This window comes from Littorina saxatilis, unplaced genomic scaffold (genome assembly GCF_037325665.1).
Source record: "Littorina saxatilis isolate snail1 unplaced genomic scaffold, US_GU_Lsax_2.0 scaffold_1458, whole genome shotgun sequence".
Taxonomy (NCBI): Eukaryota; Metazoa; Mollusca; class Gastropoda; order Littorinimorpha; family Littorinidae; genus Littorina; species Littorina saxatilis.
Window position 1 is genome coordinate 8,342 of NW_027127751.1, and position 18,495 is coordinate 26,836.

Here is an 18,495-nt window from a genome sequence, read left to right on the forward strand (position 1 = left end):
GGATGCGACTCCCGCGTACACTCGAAGGCACGATTCGTATTTTTCGCGTATAGTCATTTTATCCTCCGCTGTCCAGGCAGTCATACTCCTTTTTCCCGGGAATGGTGGGAGTTTTTATGTTTTTATAACCTTCCAAGTTATCATCGTGGATCGTAACAACTTTCTCCTGCGACCTTTGTATTGTTCTTACGTGTACACACGATATTATTGTGTGTACACATTATTGTGTGTGTGTGTGTGTGTGTGTGTGTGTATGTGTGTGGGTGTGTGCGCGCGTGCGTGAGTGCTTACGTGCGTGCGTGCGTGCGTGTGTGTGTGTGTGTATGTGCGCGTGCGTGCGTGCGTGTGTGTGTGTGTCTCGGGAGCCCGGTAGCTCAGTTGGTAGAGCACTGGAATTGTGATCCTGCGGTGGCTGATTTATACCTTAACACGCACACACCTGGGTAGCGCAACTCAGTTACTGCTAGCTTTCCACTTTCCAGCGACCCGAATTTCTCAGCGATGGGACAATAAAGTTATGAAAATGAAAAATGAAAATGTGTGAGTGCGTCTGATTTACAAAAGTAAGAACAAAAACTGTTGTGTCTACGAACGCTAGAAAACACACACACACACAGTCGCACACACAACATATATATAGACGCACACGCATAAAGAGATAAGAACAGAAGTTAATAAATACACAATTGTTTAATCAGTATTGTTCAATTCGGGTTACCAGTATAATCATTTCATAACATTACTCTCTCTCTCTCTCTCTCTCTCTCTCTCTCTCTCTCTCTCTCTCTCTCTCTCTCTCTCTATCTCTCTCTCCCCTTGTAAGGTCTTTCAAACATTACTCTCAGGTATAGTAATTAAGGAACGAGCATGCAAACATCATGATAAGCAAGTAAGCATAAATGAACAACCCTGGTTTGAGCAGGGCATGCATGTGCATTAAACTTTTGTTTTATCACACATCTTGAGATTCGTATGCAGAGATACAGAGCCTGAATGCTAATATTTCTACCCAATCCTCAACTGACCAGAGTAAAACTCACCAAAGTATTGACCACACTAGTGGGGGACAAATAAATGAATCAATACATTTACATAACAACCATTACAAGTCAATAATATTAAAAGAATCTAAAATACATTGATAGTTACTATATTTCGGGCAAATTGGAGATTCTCTCTCTCTCTCTCTCTCTCTCTCTCTCTCTCTCTCTCTCTCTCTGTCTTTCACACACGAACGCGCTCGCACGTACGCACGCACACACACACGCACGCACGCACGCACACACACACACACACACTCACGCACGCACACACATACGCACGCACGCACGCACAAACACACGCACGCACGCACGCACACACACAGATAATTTTGGTTATATTCACTTCGACACAAAGGAAACTCCAGGGAGACATGAATATGCAACTAAAGTGTAGTCTGTTATCAAGGGACATCACTCATGCGTCTCAAAAATCGTGCACAGAACATTTTATAGCATTAAAAACAAATCATCAGAAAACAACTGAAAATTATTCTGCTTCAATACCGAAATGATTAAAAGAAACAACCTTCCGAACACAAACAGAGAGAAAAGAATTGAAGTAAAATAGAATAAGATAAACTCGCGGTTATCCTATTTCATTCCTAATATTCTCCACACAGCAACATGACATCAAGCTTGCAATGACTCTAGGCACACGATTGGATGAGCCAGTTAGCCTCACTTCGAGTCTGTGACAACCATGACAAACACCTTGACAACCATGACAAACACCTTGACAACCATGACAAACACCTTGACAACCATGACAAACACCTTGACAACTACAGCGGTACCTGTGATGAAAGGACAGCCTTGGGACCAGCCAAAAGTGTCCCTACATTGCAGGTGGGCTTTCATGACAGGTATACTTTGGTAGAGATAATATAAACAGGGACAAGATCAGGTGTCCTTTTAAGGGAGGTGTCCTCTCATGGGAGGGTCCACACATTGCAGGTACTGCTGTATAACATGGACAGCCAAACGCAAGTAGAGCAACTGTACACAGGGCAAGACAGATAACAACAGAAACACCGGTTATCACTCGTTAGTTGTTGACTGGATGGATAGCGCAACAGCCGAAAAGGGATTCTCCACAGAATTCGCCGTAATCGAAACTATGAGTCGAATTGTACGTATTCTTCGATCGTTTTTGTTTTGCTTTCATCTGTCATTGATGACGTATGACTGTGAGAAGTCGTTCGCCCTCGCCATCTATTTAGTGGAGGTGGCGGGTGAAGAAGTAAAGCCTAACAAAGCTCGATCAGTCTTCGTTTTCTGGTGTGTTTTTTTTGGTCGCAGGAGATGATAGCCTGTAACAGCACGGTATCACAATTTAGTGGTCTATGTCGAAAAGATCGTATGCGATAGCAGCTGAATATCCGAAATCAGATGGTCCATGTCCCCAACAGATGGTGATCTGTAGAGTGGTAGCATAATATCTCAAACCAGAAGTCGTTGTTCCGAAAGTGATTAGGCCACGGTAACGGAATATCGAAAATCATATGGTCTATCTGGATCTGAATCTAGATCTGCATCTGAATCTGGATCCGGATTCCCACTAGGTGTTGGTCGTTGGATACATCCATGAGACGATTTCGGGTCTGTGAGACGGGTGGTGTGCGTAGCGCAATTTAAAAGGACCTCTTCATAGGTTTTCAGTCCCATAATATCTGTACAGCATTATGTACCAAAACAAATTACAACGGGAATTGGGTTGGTCAGAAACCCACTGCCTCTCGATTGCCGACGATTAGGCGTTGGGAGAAGATAGGCTGACAGTGTGGTCGGTGAGGCTGTTCCATTGTATGATGGTGTTTGCAAAGAACGAGCCTCTGTATTAGACTTAGTCTTTCTTGGGCTGGGGCGCTTTGAAGCAGCGGCTGCTGTTGTTGGTTGGCCTCTGGGGGATGCCAAGTCTGTGGCAGTCGAATTTCCATTAAGAGAAAAGATTTGTCGAAAATAATGTTCAAAATCGTCAGTTCACTCGCAGAAGAGGATGGCATGCGACCGTAGCATGTCCAAAATCAGTAGTCTATGTCCCAAAAGATGATGGCCTAAGACAATAGAATGGCCACAATCAGTAGTCTATGTCCCAACAGATGATGGCCTGAGACTGTAGAATGTCCAAAATCAGATGGCCTTTGTCGCAGAAATAGTTTGTCTCCAGTTCTCGTCACGCCACGTCTGCCAGGAAAAGTCATCTCAGGAACACATGTGCTAGCTCCGATGACCACAAAGATCGTTACGAGTCAGGGACATCTCGTGTCGTCCGCTTAGAATCTTGTCTTCAGCTCGGGTTGGCTCCTGGTAGGCACAGACAAACCAAACAAAAATATCACTTTGTGGCAATTAAGTGGAGAGATGGGGGTGGGGAGAAAGAGATGGGGGGGAAGAGGGGAGGAGTGATAGAAAGAGAGAGAGAGAGAGAGAGAGAGAGAGAGAGAGAGAGAGAGAGAGAGAGAGAGAGAGAGAGAGAGCGGGCCGGGGCAGAGGGGGGCGAATGAAGAACAATAAAACAGCGAGATGTACATACAAAAACTATGCTGTAGTACACAAACGGTCCTATTCATGTGTATTAACACAAGATTATATGTAAAGTGTCAGATGTATTGGATGTATTGCTGTGTCGAGTAATTTCCATCAGTTGTGTAATTCGCCGACAGCACCACACTCTCCAGATACGCCACGGTGACACACCCCTCTTACGATCTCCACAAATCTGAGAAAATCAGGTCTTATAAAGGAGGGAGTCTTAACATGGGGGTAATTTTACAGAGGTTATGAACATAAAATCTGAGAAAACAAGGTCTCAAAAGGGAGGGCGTCTTAATTTAGGGGTCTTAGAAAGGGGTTCCACTGTACAGACATAGTGTAGTGCAGGGAGAAAGGACAACGGGGGAGGAGGAACAGGGGGGGGGGGGGGGGGTGTTAACTGACCTTGGGGAGGACTGGGGGTCAGGTCGGTGCACGCGTGGACTTCCTTGCGGTGTCCCCCTGCGTTCTGACGGGTGGCCGTGGTGACTGAGGCTGCAAAATAAAGGAAACATAACAGATGAATCATCAGTTTACAGTTGTACATCTGATGAGGGACCAGCTAAACGTGTCACTACAATGCATTGCGTGGTTGGTGTACTTAAGTCCACCCCCCCCCCCCCTCCCGCCATTCCCATCCACACACATAGAATTCTTACGCACACTCAATCACTCGCACACACCCGCATCAACTTGCGCACCCAAGCGCAAACACGCATGCACGCGCACACACAAACACGCACGCACGCACGCACGCACGCAAGGCGGCGGCACACACACACACACACACACACACACACACACACACACACAAACACGCACACACACTAACTAACACACAGACTAACACACACATACACACACACACTCACACACACAAACACGCACACACACTAACTAACACACACACTAACACACACACACACACACACACACAAACACGCACACACACTAACTAACACACACACACACACACACACACACACACACACACACACACACACACACACACACACACACGTACATACACAAACACACATTTGTTTTTCTCACCTGTCAGGTTGAGGTTTGTCGGGACTGAAGGGTCTGTCCCAGTTGTTTCTGTAGGAGTCGCTGAGGTCCAGTGATTTCAACCTGCAAAAAGAGAGAGAGAAGATTTAGTTGTCAGTTACTTAAAGTCCCAGTCTGTCTCAAATGGTTTACAGAGCGATTTAAATCTTCTCACGAAAATAGAGAATACTACATGGCTTGCTGTGTCGTACCAGATTTACACGAGGTTTTTTTTCTTAAATATTGAACTGCGAGCGAAAGCGAGCTGTTCTCTATTTGAAAAAGCAACGAGTGTTTTACTGAAAATGTCCTGCAGTCGAGGCAGCTAAATTGAAGACGCTTGTTTCGGAACCTCGATCTCTTCTAAAGCCTAGTGCAATTTATTACGTCAAAGCAAAGAAACATCACTCTGAAAGTGTGGCGTGACGTGTTAGTTCTAAAGATTCATCGAGGGTAATTAGCGAGCGCAATTTTTGTTTCTATAATGACGTTTGTCTCGGTGACTTTGGCATCATAAGCAGTAGAAAAACAGGTCCCTGCCAGACTTGCTTGACATGACCTCATTTACATGATATACACACGTGTGATTTGAACGATTATTATCTCACGGGTGTCTCTCTCACGTATGTAGGATAAAAAGCAGTTCTAACCTTATGGAACACACTTGCAATAGCATTTAACAGCATTAAATGACACAGTTCGTTTGAATGGCTATTTAGCTTGCGTAAACCACACACCAGATGTCGTGGTTTATTTTACCCCTGAGCCATCGTGGATCCGTGTCACACACTTTCCTTTTATTCACAATTTCGTCGTCAGTTTGTGATTTCAATGCGACTCGCTGTATCTGCAATAGCACGTTATTGTGTACCTCTGAATCTAAAATGCAACAAACGACTGCGAGTCACACGAACTTATCGGCGGCGGTTGGCTTCAAAGAAGCTAGCGATATGCAGAAAATTCGTCTGCTTGCGTGACGTGCTCCCGGGCTCCCTTTTTTTCAAAACTTTCACAACTTCGAGTTGTACTGATCTTGTCTTGATGAAAAAAAGAAATCTTTTATGATTTAAGAATGTTTGTGTCACAAGCTGTTAATTTATTATTTAGATTGTAAAAGTTAGTTCTAGCGCAAAAACGGGGCGTCCGATTGTTGTACAAAACAATCCGGCTGGCCATGCAACAATAAATTCTTTGAAGAATGCTCGCTCTTTACGGAGGGCACCTCGGATGTTCTCAAGCAGTGAGTGTGGTGTCTGTACAGTGTGTAAATGTATGGCAGTGTCTGTGACCAGAAACTGATGGTTTACGTGAAGTTGAGTGTGCCTTTAAGATATATAATCCCACTTAGCAAAGAGAGCAGCCACACACACAACAACACACACACACACATTCACACGCGCATTCAGGCACGCACGCACGCACGCACGCACGCACTCACACAACCACACACACACACACACAATCTCTCTCTCTCTCTCTCTCTCTTTCTCTCTTTCTCTCTCTCTCTCTCTCTCTCTCTCTCTCTCTCTCTCTCTCTCTCTCTCTCTCTCTCTCTCTCTCTCTCTCTCTCTCTCTCTCTGAGGTATTACACACCGGTGCGACCGAAACTAAGGTATCAATAAACTACGCTTGTGCATCGGGTTGAAAGTATACCCTGATCCCTCGGAGATATACCTCCACTCCGGTCTGAACGACCTCACGTGACATGTTATATGGTAGAAGAGTATGCTGTCGCTTATTCTCCTTCTGAAGATGAGGTATACCTTCACTTCGGTTAGACTGAAACGATGCTCAAGCAGCGGAATTTGTGTGTGTTTTGTTTCAGAGCAAACTGATGTTATTTTATCCTAACAAACAAGAAGATATTCTCACGCACCGCCTTGTTCAGGATATTCACTAGTTGACAATGATGTGTGCTAATAAATAAGCAATGAAACGAACAAAGGAAAGAACGACCGAACGAAAGAACAAATGAACCAAAGAACGGACGGACGGACGGACGGACGGACGGACGGACGGACGGACGGACGGACGAATTGACGGACGGACGGACGGACTGACGGACAGACTGACGGACGGACCAACGGGCAGACTGATTGAGGGGCGGACCGATGGACAGGGGGTGGGGGGAGGGTGGGGGGGGGGGGTGTGTTACGGGTAACCCCTCCTGATCCGGTCCTGCAGGGTATTCCTTCAACCCTCTGCACAAGAGCAATCTTTTGATACAGACTGAAGGACGGACGGACTGACGGACGGACTGATGGACTGACCGACAGACTGTCGGACGGACGTACGGACGGACATACGGACGGACTAAAAGGACGAAGGAACGAATGAACGAAGGAAATAACGAAGGAACGAAAGAGCGAACGAACCAACCCACGAATGAACGAAAGAACGAACGAACGAACGAACGAACGAACGAACGAACGAACGAGCAAACAAACAAACAAGCAAACAAACAAAAAAAACAACAAATAAACAAGCAAACAATAAACAATATGTGCAAACTGGCGCATTTTCAGAGCATTTGTCAAACGTTTGGAGGAGGTTTACGGTTAGGCCAGGGTGGGGGGGGGGGGGGGTTGTCCCACCAACAATGAGGAACATCCCCCCCCCCCCCCCTCTCTCTCTCTCTCTCCTAGCTGTAGTTCGGCCCTGCACAAGAGGAATTTATTGATACGGACTCAGTGAAGGAAGAACGGATTGACTGACGGACGGACGGACTGACGGACGTACTGAAGGACTGTCGGACGGACTGTTGAACGAACGAACGAACGAACGAACCAACGAACAAACGAACGAACAAACAAACGAACAAATTAGCAAATGAATACATACATTCGCAGAGAGAAAAAGGCAAAAGGTACATTTGTGGAGTCAGTAAGGGGGGTGGGTGGACTTCCGGAACCCAGGAACCTTGGGAGTCCACCCTGGCCTAGATCACACACACTGATCATCCGACACACACTGACACACTGACACACACACGTGACACACACACACACACAACGTGACCACACACACACGGGCACACACACAGACACACCCCCACACCGGCACACACACACACACACACACACACGCACGCACACACACACACACACACACACACATACACACTGTGACACACACACGTACACACACGTACACTAGTGACACACACCCACACCCACACACACACACACACACACACACACACACACACACATACACAAACACATACAGACACACTCGCAACTGACATATCAGAGGGGGGTGGTAAGTCATTTGAACGTTTAAATTCTTTTGTCACAAATTTTAAAAACCCATCAACAATAGGGCGTATGCATAAACTCCCGTCTTTTTAGTGGAAACTGACCTATGAGAGTAGTTTCCCTTGTTTGGGCCAAACAATGGCGTCAGCGAAGGGAAATCCTACCATCTGTAGCTGTATAGATCTGTGAGCGAGTCACAGTCGTTCTTGCGTGAAAGAGGCGTCACGTTTAGCGATTACCGCAAGCATGAACTGTCCGATTTAGTGCAGAAAGCATTTGAAATCAAGTTGCCCATCGATCCCGAGGCGCTGATCGAGGATCGAGCCGAAGTGATCGGCTTGAAACTGCGCGATTTAGCCGGTCCAGAAAACCCACGACGACGCAATGTTCAGAGCTCTGCAGAATCCTGGTTTCTTGTCAGGAAGTACCAACATAAACATTCTACCTGACTTTTCTGAGTTTGATGTGTGCACGTACCAGCTCAGTGCATCAAATGCGTCTGTTGCCAGTGTGCGGGATTATCGTAAATCAGAAGGATTCCAGATGATGAGAGATGGATAATTATGTGGTAGAATTTATACAAGCGTGTGGCATCCCATCACTGCCATCAGAGCCCCCAACAGATGGCTATTTTGCTGTCAAAAGCAAAGTGAAGCCAAGAACCCAGTGACTGGTGCAAAATTTTATTCACAGTGGATTGCAATGACAAGTGTGGACATGGACCTAAGGAGCTGCATTTTGTCAGCCTTCTGCACCTGCAAGGGAGGGTATGTTCATATTTTGCTCGTTATTGTTAACACATTTAGCAGGCTGTCTATTCTTCCTTACATCTACACCAAGATAAAGGGAAGTAAAGCTAGCTAACTAACTAACCAGGATGTCAGGCAGTATTTTTTTTAATTTTTATTTTTATTTTATTTTTTGGGGCGGGGGGACTATTTTAATGGTTGATTGACTTTTAGGCCATAACAAACTTTGGTACAGGCCATCAGTAGACTTGCACTGTTTGTAACTTATCTATTTCATTTAAATTAAACTGATCTACATACATGTGTATGCAAACAACAGTTGTGGGCAGAATGATGAAGTCATTGTGTGTGCTTTATACTGAAGTGTTAAAAAATTAATTAACCTTTTCAGCATTAGTGTTGCGACTTCATAACTTTAAGATGTCCAACTCATATATTACTCCCTATTTTAGTATTTGTCATTGTACCAATGACATTTAAAACCTAAAAGTTAAAATCTGGTGTAATGTCTGAACAGCTTGTGCTGGGGAAGCACACAGTAGTGTCATTCATGTTGAGAGGGTTAACTATTTTAGCACTGTATAAATGCATCATTACAATTTACATTGAATGCGTAAACTGTTGCAGATTGGATGGTTATTGCCGCCATGTTCTGGCCACACTGTATGAGGTCATCGACTACAGAACTGACAGCAAAACGAGCGTCACTTCCGAGTCCTGCAGATGGGTGCGACGTGCAACTGAGAGCAGCAACGGAGTACTACTGACTGACATCCAAACAGATCTAGTCCAAAGGCCTGCAAATGACACGTAAGTAAAATTCTATAGATCTAGGAGTAGGTAACTGAGATTAAAATTGATTGCACGTACAGGGGGGGGGGGGGGGGGGGGGGGAGTTCATTATTTTAGCTCGCTCATAGATCACAGAGTAAATATTTGATTGATTGATATGCAACTTACATAGCACACATATCCACACACTAGGTGTATGCTCAAGGCGCTTGGATGATGTTCTAGTCCTCCCTCGTGGTGGCTGTCTCACCCTGTGGTGAGACCAGTGACTCGGCTGCCGCCGGCGCTTAGTAGTATTAGTAGTACTGATGTAACACCACAGGGATAGGTGTATGCTGGGTGTGTTCGTGTTTCTATAGGCCACTTTAATGCTGACAGATCTTTATTTTGCGTGCTCAGTCTTTTTGCATACGTCACTAGGTGTGTACACTACACACACTGAACCTCGGTTTAAGGTCTCATCCGACAGTATGTGCATGTTATAATTTTAAGAAGTCAAAAAGATAATTCATTGTACAAAATTATCATAATTTACAAGATTGTACAACATCAGTTCAAGTTGCATGACACTGACAGGAAGATTAGACAAAAAAAAAAAAAGTCTGTTCCTGATCACCCGACGAACCCTAGCTTGGACTCAGACTGGTTTGGGGTCGGGGGTGGGATGGCAAGCATAACATTGATAGATGACTATAGTTTTGCAGTGGTTTGCTGTCTTGTACTATGAGTGTTAACAGCAATTGTTTATAATTTGTTACTCAACTTAGGCCAAAAAAAATAATAGGTGTGGTTACGGTAACATAGCCAAAAAAAATAGGGTAGGAAGGTGGGCAATCACTTTTTTTTTTTTTTTTAACTTTTTTTTCTAATGTGTACAAATTAAACCTACTTGACAGGGAAATAAGTGTGCGACTCGGGCGCTTTCGCTTTCATTGCGTTTTCTGCACTCGTTTACTTGGGGTTTTTTTGGTATTTTTTTTGACAAATGTAATAAAAAGTTATAGGGTCGGCCCAAAAAAATAGGGTAGGTCGGGTTACCGTAACCACACCTATTTTTTTTTTAGGCCTTACAGTAAGGACAATTAGCTTTTCTCAGCAACTGCTAACAATTGTGACTTGCAACAGCGCTTCCTTAAACATTGGGACACTTCTTTTGTTGTTGTTGAACATTTAATGGCTATAGTGTAGAAACTAGAAATGCTGAGATACATTGATGTAGTCATGAACAACAGCAACAACAAAAACAAGAACATGTTTGGAATTCTGATAGCTAGTGAAACTGACAGCTTGATTAGAATTATGTAGTTTTTGCAATTGCTGACTGAGTTGCATCCTTTGGTTTTACCTTGCATTGATTATCACCTTTGCTGACAATTGACTCATTGAGTGCCGTATTGAGTAACGTATAGTTATTTTATTTCAAGTTAACTTCTACATGATGTTAATCCTACTCAAACTTAGTCAAAGTAAGGTATCATTATTTATGAAAAATGTGAAGTTGAAGATACAAATTAATGAGAAAGTTTGTGTATTTTTCTGTACACTCTTGCTATTTACTGTTTCAGTGCTGAACCATTTGCTTGAATTCTTGATCAGATGATGACAGAGTGACACCTGGTGGTACCCAATAAAACTGCCTTTGCTGCTATAACTACAAGCAATTTCTACAATTCAGAACAGTAAGTGCATGAGGTTCCATTTTAAGCTGTCAAGAGTAAATCTCAGGAATAGATTAGAAGATTTAGTTATGTCACACGTCTTGCTTTCTTGACTTTTCTCACACTCTCTTGTCAGACTCAGAGAGTGCATGATTGTACATTTTTTTTACAGTAATTTTTAATGTTCCTAATTGGAAAACAAATGTGTCATAATGTTAGTGTTTAGGATAACTATATGGCAGAGAAAATCATGGAAATGATTGGGTGATGGGGGTGTGTCGCTGGTGTGTAAGAGGGTGGGTGGGTGTGGAGAGAGTAGTGATGGTAGTCAACTACTAACTAAAAGATTACTGATTGCATACATTTAGTGTTTATTGATTTGGAGGGTGGGGGAGGAAGGCAAGCAGTATTATTACATGTGTATGGGTATACTAGTTGTGCGTGTTCCAAATGGGGGTGGAGGTTGGCATGGCAAGCAATAGCTCAGTCGGTATAGTGGCCTTGAAACCAGTTGTGGGGATTTATTTCTCAGAATTAACGTTGTGCAGACTCTGCTTGGTTTCTGAATAGCTTATTAAGCCTGTGACTGTGTGCATACATAAAGATCTCAAGTTCACAGTTTCAGGGCTTGGAATTAATGGAAACATCAACACACATGCAGGAAAAACTCAAAAAAAGGAGGGGGGGGGGGGAGTTTGGTCCCACGGTAGTGTTTGAATGAAAGCAATCTTACTTTTTAAGAGGGTAATCTTGCAGGACTATGATTCTTACATTGGTAGTTGACTAGTGTAGTTGTGGTTTTGTACTAGTGAGGAATGTCATCTATGTCATGTGATTTCTTGCTTCTTCTTTTTGTGTGTGCAGCTAAAGATGTTGGACCTTGCCTACAGCCTAGTTTTGCATCTCCAACACCGTGGCTTTTCTCTGAGACACCACAGAAAACACAGCCTTTTCTGCTGCTGAAAGGTAAACATTAGGTTAAATTTGTGTTTGTTTTGATTTGTATGTTTTCCTTTTGTAGTCTATGGCAGGAGATTTGTGCAGGTGTACAAATGGTAGAGGTGTCAGAGGAAATGTCCACTTGTTACTTGTCTCTATATCAGTATATATGTATCACAAATACGCATCAAATGTACTGATAGAGACCACATGGACAATTTCAAGCACTTTTCTGCCAGGGGTAGGGTCAGCTATGTAAGAATCATGTCTTACTCTGTTCATGCAAAAATAAGGTTCTGCATTTGAATGAGTTTGAATCAGGCACCTGTGTTTTTGCTCTTGTTTGTGCCCTCTTGTGAACTGTTAACTTATGAACAACCACCCCAGCAAGCAACTCTTTACTGTTCTGAGCACAACAGAAGGGCGCATGGTCTGGGCATATGGATGGTAAACACATCTCATGCACAAGTACAGGCCTGAAAGTGGCGAGTATTTTCAATTACTCGCCATGGCGAGTTTAAATCATGTAAATGGTGAGTAGAAATGTTAATCTACTCGCCACATGCGAGTAAAGTTGATTCTTCTTCTTCTTCTGCGTTCGATGGAGTAAAGTTGATAAAACAAATGGTTGTTTTGACGAGTAAAGTTTCAGTAAATTATGAGAAGTACATGTACTAGCAGTGCTTCATTTTGTGGACTTTCAGTGCTGAAGTATGATTGTGTGGATTGATCATTTTGTATTCTGTTATTCAGATTGCCACTTGCTTTCTTTTACATATATTTACAAGTTGGTGGCTGATTTGTGTGTGTTGCAGAACACAGGTCCATGAATAAAAGAACCCAGCTGGTATTCTTCATTCATGGAAAATGAAAGGAAATTTATCAGCCAGGATTCACCACTCACTCTGCTAAGGGGGAACCCCGGTCAGCCCTACAGTGGATGAACAGCTTGGTCCTTGGAGGGAAAGGTAACCACTGCAGCACTTTAGAAGGGGTCTATGTCGACCAACAGTGGCTGTATTCCCTGTATGTTAATTTCCTGTACATATACACTAGGGAATATACTTCCGTTAGACGCCATGGAGTTACTTCAAGCTTACGAGAGTGAAAGTGATTCAATGGACGAGAGTACCAGCGAGGAAAACATAATACCAGGCTGTTGGGGGTGGGGGTGCAGATGTTTCTTTAACTAAATCCGTTTTGATAAACGGTCGAAGCATGTTTTGCTTGACTGGATGCCGCACGCGATTTCAGGATTTTAAATAGATTCTCCTATCTAACCGCAGTCACGCGCTTGGCGCAAGATTGTACGATATTATACTTCTCTACAGAAAATCCAACTGTATTCCCGGTACACAGGGAAAACACCTATGGCTATGGGGAATACACCTTCTTTTGGTCGACATAGACCCCTTCAACCTTACAATATGTGAATGTGTAGAATATTATGCTTTTGCTTAAAGCTTGTTACATTATGACTAAGACAGAAATGTTAATCATTCCCTTGGTGCAAATCATAAAAAGAACAATAGTGATCTGATATACTGTAGATCAATCGAGGAAAAGGTGTGTATGACCTAGAAGAAACTGGTTTTGAAAGTGCTGAGGATGGATGGAACATTGATGCAATATCATTTACTACATTGAACCTGGGTTTCAAACTGAAGTGCTTTTTTATGCTTCTTGTTGTTATATATACGGTCTCGATTGACTCCTGTGTTCAAGAGACTGTAAACAACCATAAACAATCTTGTGTTGTTGTTATGTGGTGGTGGTTTTGCTGTTGTCTAGCATCTACCCGTAATTGGCTTTATCAAATGCACCAGAAACGAGCATGAGTTTGTCGGATTAGTGAACTGTTTGAAAAACTTTAATGTATTTGTGGTTGACAGGTTGTTATTATTTCTATATTGTGTTCTTCTTTTTCTCAGGTGGGCTGTCTTCTGAAACATATGAATCGGGAGCGTCACATCTTTCTTCCTGAGACATCCCCTCTTGAAAATGGTGTGGCGTTTAGCTGAATGGAAACGTGGCAGTGTCCTGTTTTTCATAGCTTCGATGCGCGAAGTTGGGGATTTCAGCAGAGAATTTATTGATTGATTAATTAATTAGTTATTTAAGCTCACCTCACTCCTTAGTGTTATTTAGGGGGGGGGGGGGGGGTGTTGGCCTGGATCTTGTTAGTGAACTTTCTTTCTGGCAACTCGCATCAGAAATTCCAGGTTTGCTTTCAAGGCAATAGACGGTTTTTGAAAATAATTCTGTTAGGATTATCAATCAATCAATCAATGAGGCTTATATCGCGCATATTCCGTGGGTACAGTTCTAGGCGCTCAGCAGTGATGCCGTGTGAGATGAAATTTTATACGGCCAGTAATTGCAGCCATTTCGGCGCATATTTACCTTTCACGGCCTATTATTCCAAGTCACACGGGTATAGATAGACAATTATTAACTGTGCCAAAGCAATTTTGCCAGGAAAGACCCTTTTGTCAATCGTGGGATCTTTAACGTGCACACCCAATGTAGTGTACACGGGGGGGAGTTCGGACACCGAAGAGGGTCTGCACACAAAGTTGACTCTGAAATAAATTTCCGCCGAACCTGGGATCGAACTCACGCTGACAGCGGCCAACTGAATACAAATCCAGCGCGCTACCAACTGAGCTATATCCCCGCCCCAATTATCAGCAGTCCGGAGGTGTAAAAATCCCTGTACTGCAGTCAGGTTTTTCAAAACATCTCGAGCACGCTCTACGCCTCTGACAGGCTGTATCCCACAATCGGGACAAACGACCAACTTGGATGTGTATGCCATGCGCACAATATGATACCCCTTGCCTTTAAAAATCAGCGGTCACGAGTTCATCAGAGTTCAGAATTTGTTGTGTAAAAGATAGCCGCTGTCAGCTAGCCATTCGTGGCTCAGGTGATTGTATTTAATACAAATTTAAAAAAAGGTTTCTTATGTAGCGCACGCCGCACAGCATACACATCACAGTCAGTCGCTTGTCCTGATCGCAGGATAGCGTGAAACATGCTCCGGGAGACTGCCAATAATCCTTACATAGTTATTTAAAGAAATTGTGTATTGGTACAGCATGTTATGCATGTACTAAGATAGCTATTTGTAAATATTTGGTAGATATATATGGTGGTGTCCCGAATTGCTCCCTCCCAATTTGCCCCATCCCATATGGTCCCCAATTATTCTTGCATTTTGCTGTGAGTAACATAACGTGTGCAAAGGCATTTGTCTGAAGCGCATTTCCAAAAAGACCCCCCGCGGGTTAGGGGGAAGAATTTACAGACCTGGGAACCCATACGATTTCGCCGTATTCTGTACGCAAGATTGTCGAGAATACAATCAGTACGGTCAGTGGGAAAAAAATACGACGAGAAAAATTCCTAGACTACTTTTATTCACAAGCCCATCTTGAAGCCGATCCAGTATTTTGACACATGATTACAGTTTTTGTCAGGATTTGTTTTGAATGTACATGTATAGGTAAACTTAATTAACGATGTGGCGGACGCGTGTGAAGCATGTTTGAATCATGGATGTTCAAATGCTGTGTGGAGTACGCTCATTTTTCTGAAAATACACCAAGTTTGTTTGAGAATACTCTAAGTGCAAAACAGGGGTTCCCAGGTCTGAATTTACCCGATGCTCCCCAGCATGTCGTAAGAGGCGACTAACGGATTCTGTTTCTCCTTTTACCCTTGTTAAGTGTTTCTTATATAGTCAATGTTTGTAAAGATTTTAGTCAAGCAGTATGTAAGAAATGTTAAGTCCTTTGTACTGGAAACTTGCATTCTCCCAGTAAGGTAGTATATTGTACTACGTTGCAAGCCCCTGGAGCAATTTTTTTATTAGTGCTTTTGTGAACAAGAAACAATTAACAAGTGGCTCTATCCCATCTCCCCCCCTTTCCCTGTCGCGATATAACCTTCGTTAAACACCAATTAAAGAAAGAATTTCCAAAAAGCATAGTTACCATTTGTTTTTTTAAATCTGAATCCGTGACTGTTGTTCTTGAATACTCTTTCGTTTAGGTTTCCAAAAATGCTGATTTAAAGGGGAAGGATAGTTGAAACTGTAACCGTTCACATTTTGCTCCCAGATTTGCAGTTGTTGTTTTTACTAGGAGTTTGGACGGGCTCGGTGTTTTTGTGGATAAGACATCGGCCTCCTATTCAGAAGGTCATGAGTCAAAATCGCGGCCGCCTGGTAGGTTAAAGGTGGAGAATTTTCTGATCTCCAAGGTCATTGCTTATGTGCAGACCTGCTAGTGCCTTATCCTCCTTCGTGTGTACACGCAAGCACAAGACAAAGTGCGCACGGAAAAGATCCTGTAACCCATGTCAGAGTTTGGTAGGTTATAGAAACACAAAAATACCCTGCATGCTTCCCCCGAAAGCGGCGTATGGCTGCCTGAATGGTGGGGTAAAAACGGTCATACACGTAAAAATCCACTCGTGCAAATTTGTGAGTGAGCGTGGGAGTTTCAGCCCATGAGCGAAGAAGAAGAAGAACTATGAGTTTTACTCTTTTAAAAAAATGATTTTCAAATTCGAAGATTGCCACAACAGTAGTCTATCTCATCCGACTTGAACCCTTCAGACTCCCTGTACATGTACTTGCAGTTTAAACTCATATTTTGTCTGAGTAGTAGGTTTTGCCTTTCACGCCTCGTGGCGTGTAGGGCAGCGATTTTGTCTGAGAATAGTTTTCAAATGCAAAGTCCTTCAGAAAAACTGCGAGATAAAAATCTGGAGTGCTAATATCGTGTTGGTGTACCTTCCACTCAGTGGCCGAGTGGTAACGCACTTGCGCTCGATCGGAAGCGAGAGGTTGCGAGTTCGACCCTGGGTCAGGGCGTTAGCAATTTTCTGCCCCCTTTCCTAACCTAGGTGGTGGGTTCAAGTCTTTCGGATGAGACGAAAAACCGAGGTCCCTTCGTGTACACTACATTGGGGTGTGCACGTTAAAGATCCCACGATTGACAAAAGGGTCTTTCCTGGCAAAATTGTATAGGCATAGATAAATTTTCATCAAAATGTCCACCAAAATACCCGTGTGACTTGGAATAATAGGCCGTGAAAAGCAGGATATGCGCCGAAATGGCTGCGATCTGCTGGCCGATGTGAATGCGTGATGTATTGTGTAAAACAATATTCCATCTCACACGGCATAAATAAATCCCTGTGCCTTGAATATGTGCGCGATATAAATTGCATAAAATGAAATTAAAATAAAATCCCTGAGCTTAGAACTGTACCCACAGAATACGCGCAATATAAGCCTCATATTGATTGGTATGTAAGAAATGTTAAAGTCCTTTGTACTGGAAACTTGCATTCTCCCAGTAAGGTAGTATATTGTACTACGTTGCAAGCCCCTGGAGCAATTTTTTTATTAGTGCTTTTGTGAACAAGAAACAATTAACAAGTGGCTCTATCCCATAAATATAGCCTTATAAATGTACTCCGTGACTGTATTTGTATATGGTGAAAAGGAGAAGATATAAAATTTGTGAAATAGGACTTCGTATTTGGTTTTGTCATAATGAATTTGTTGTTTCTGTGTGTGTGTGTGTGTGTGTGTGTGTGTGTGTGTGTGTGTGTGTGTGTGTGTGTGTGTGTGTGTGTGTGTGTGTGAGCATGCATGCGTGCTTATGTGTGAGTGCACAATTGTGTGTGTGTATTAATCCAGCAGAAACAGCTTCTCTTCCATACATTTGAATCATTTATATTGATACCACATGGAGACTATTCTGAACACACAAGCGTGGGTTTCTCTCTACAGTGCTTTTCCTAAAGTTAAATATTGAATTTTTAAATTTAAAAGTTTTTGGCACACCACTTTAAGATAATGCTCAAGGAAAATAAATAGTCTTCTTTTTTCATTAACGCTTTTTCTCACAGTGATGTGTCAATATCTCAGACGCAAATCCAGAGTCATGCACCGTTTTATGCTTGGGAAGCGCACTATACTCACTTTGAAACGTGCATAGTGTCAAAAGAAATCACACACACACACACACACACACACACACACACACACACACACACTGAAAGTATGAAGAAGCCCCTCCAACTTTTGGTTGAGTTTGACTGCATTACCTTGAGGAGACTGACGACACTTCACAATGGAAAGAAAAATAACTTTTACATTTCAGTGATTTGTTTTAAGTACAAAAGTACAAGTGAAAGTAGAAATAAATTAACGTGACACTATCCCGTAATCACATATCAGGGTCAACTATAATCAGTCCATTGGTTTACAAAACTTTATTCAATTTGTTATCATGACAGAAACAATGCATTGTTTTTTTAAGATAACTCAAGCATAAATGCTTATTTTAAGTCATCCTGGTATGTACATAACAAAGTTTAGCATGATGGCGGACTAGATACATTTACTCATTTCAGACAACGAAAACAAACAGACAAACCTGATGCGCAAGCAATC

General features: G+C 42.9%; 1 long non-coding RNA gene across 1 annotated transcript; it reads right to left on the reverse strand.

Moving 5' to 3' along the window:
• Positions 1 to 3,005: 3,005 nt before the first annotated feature.
• Positions 3,006 to 4,752, reverse strand: LOC138956122 (uncharacterized). The gene is made up of 3 exons (XR_011452512.1): positions 4,629 to 4,752; positions 3,981 to 4,070; positions 3,006 to 3,347 (listed from the first exon to the last, which is right to left on the reverse strand). It is a non-coding gene; the product is annotated as an uncharacterized lncRNA (long non-coding RNA).
• Between the last annotated feature and the right edge of the window lie 13,743 nt (positions 4,753 to 18,495).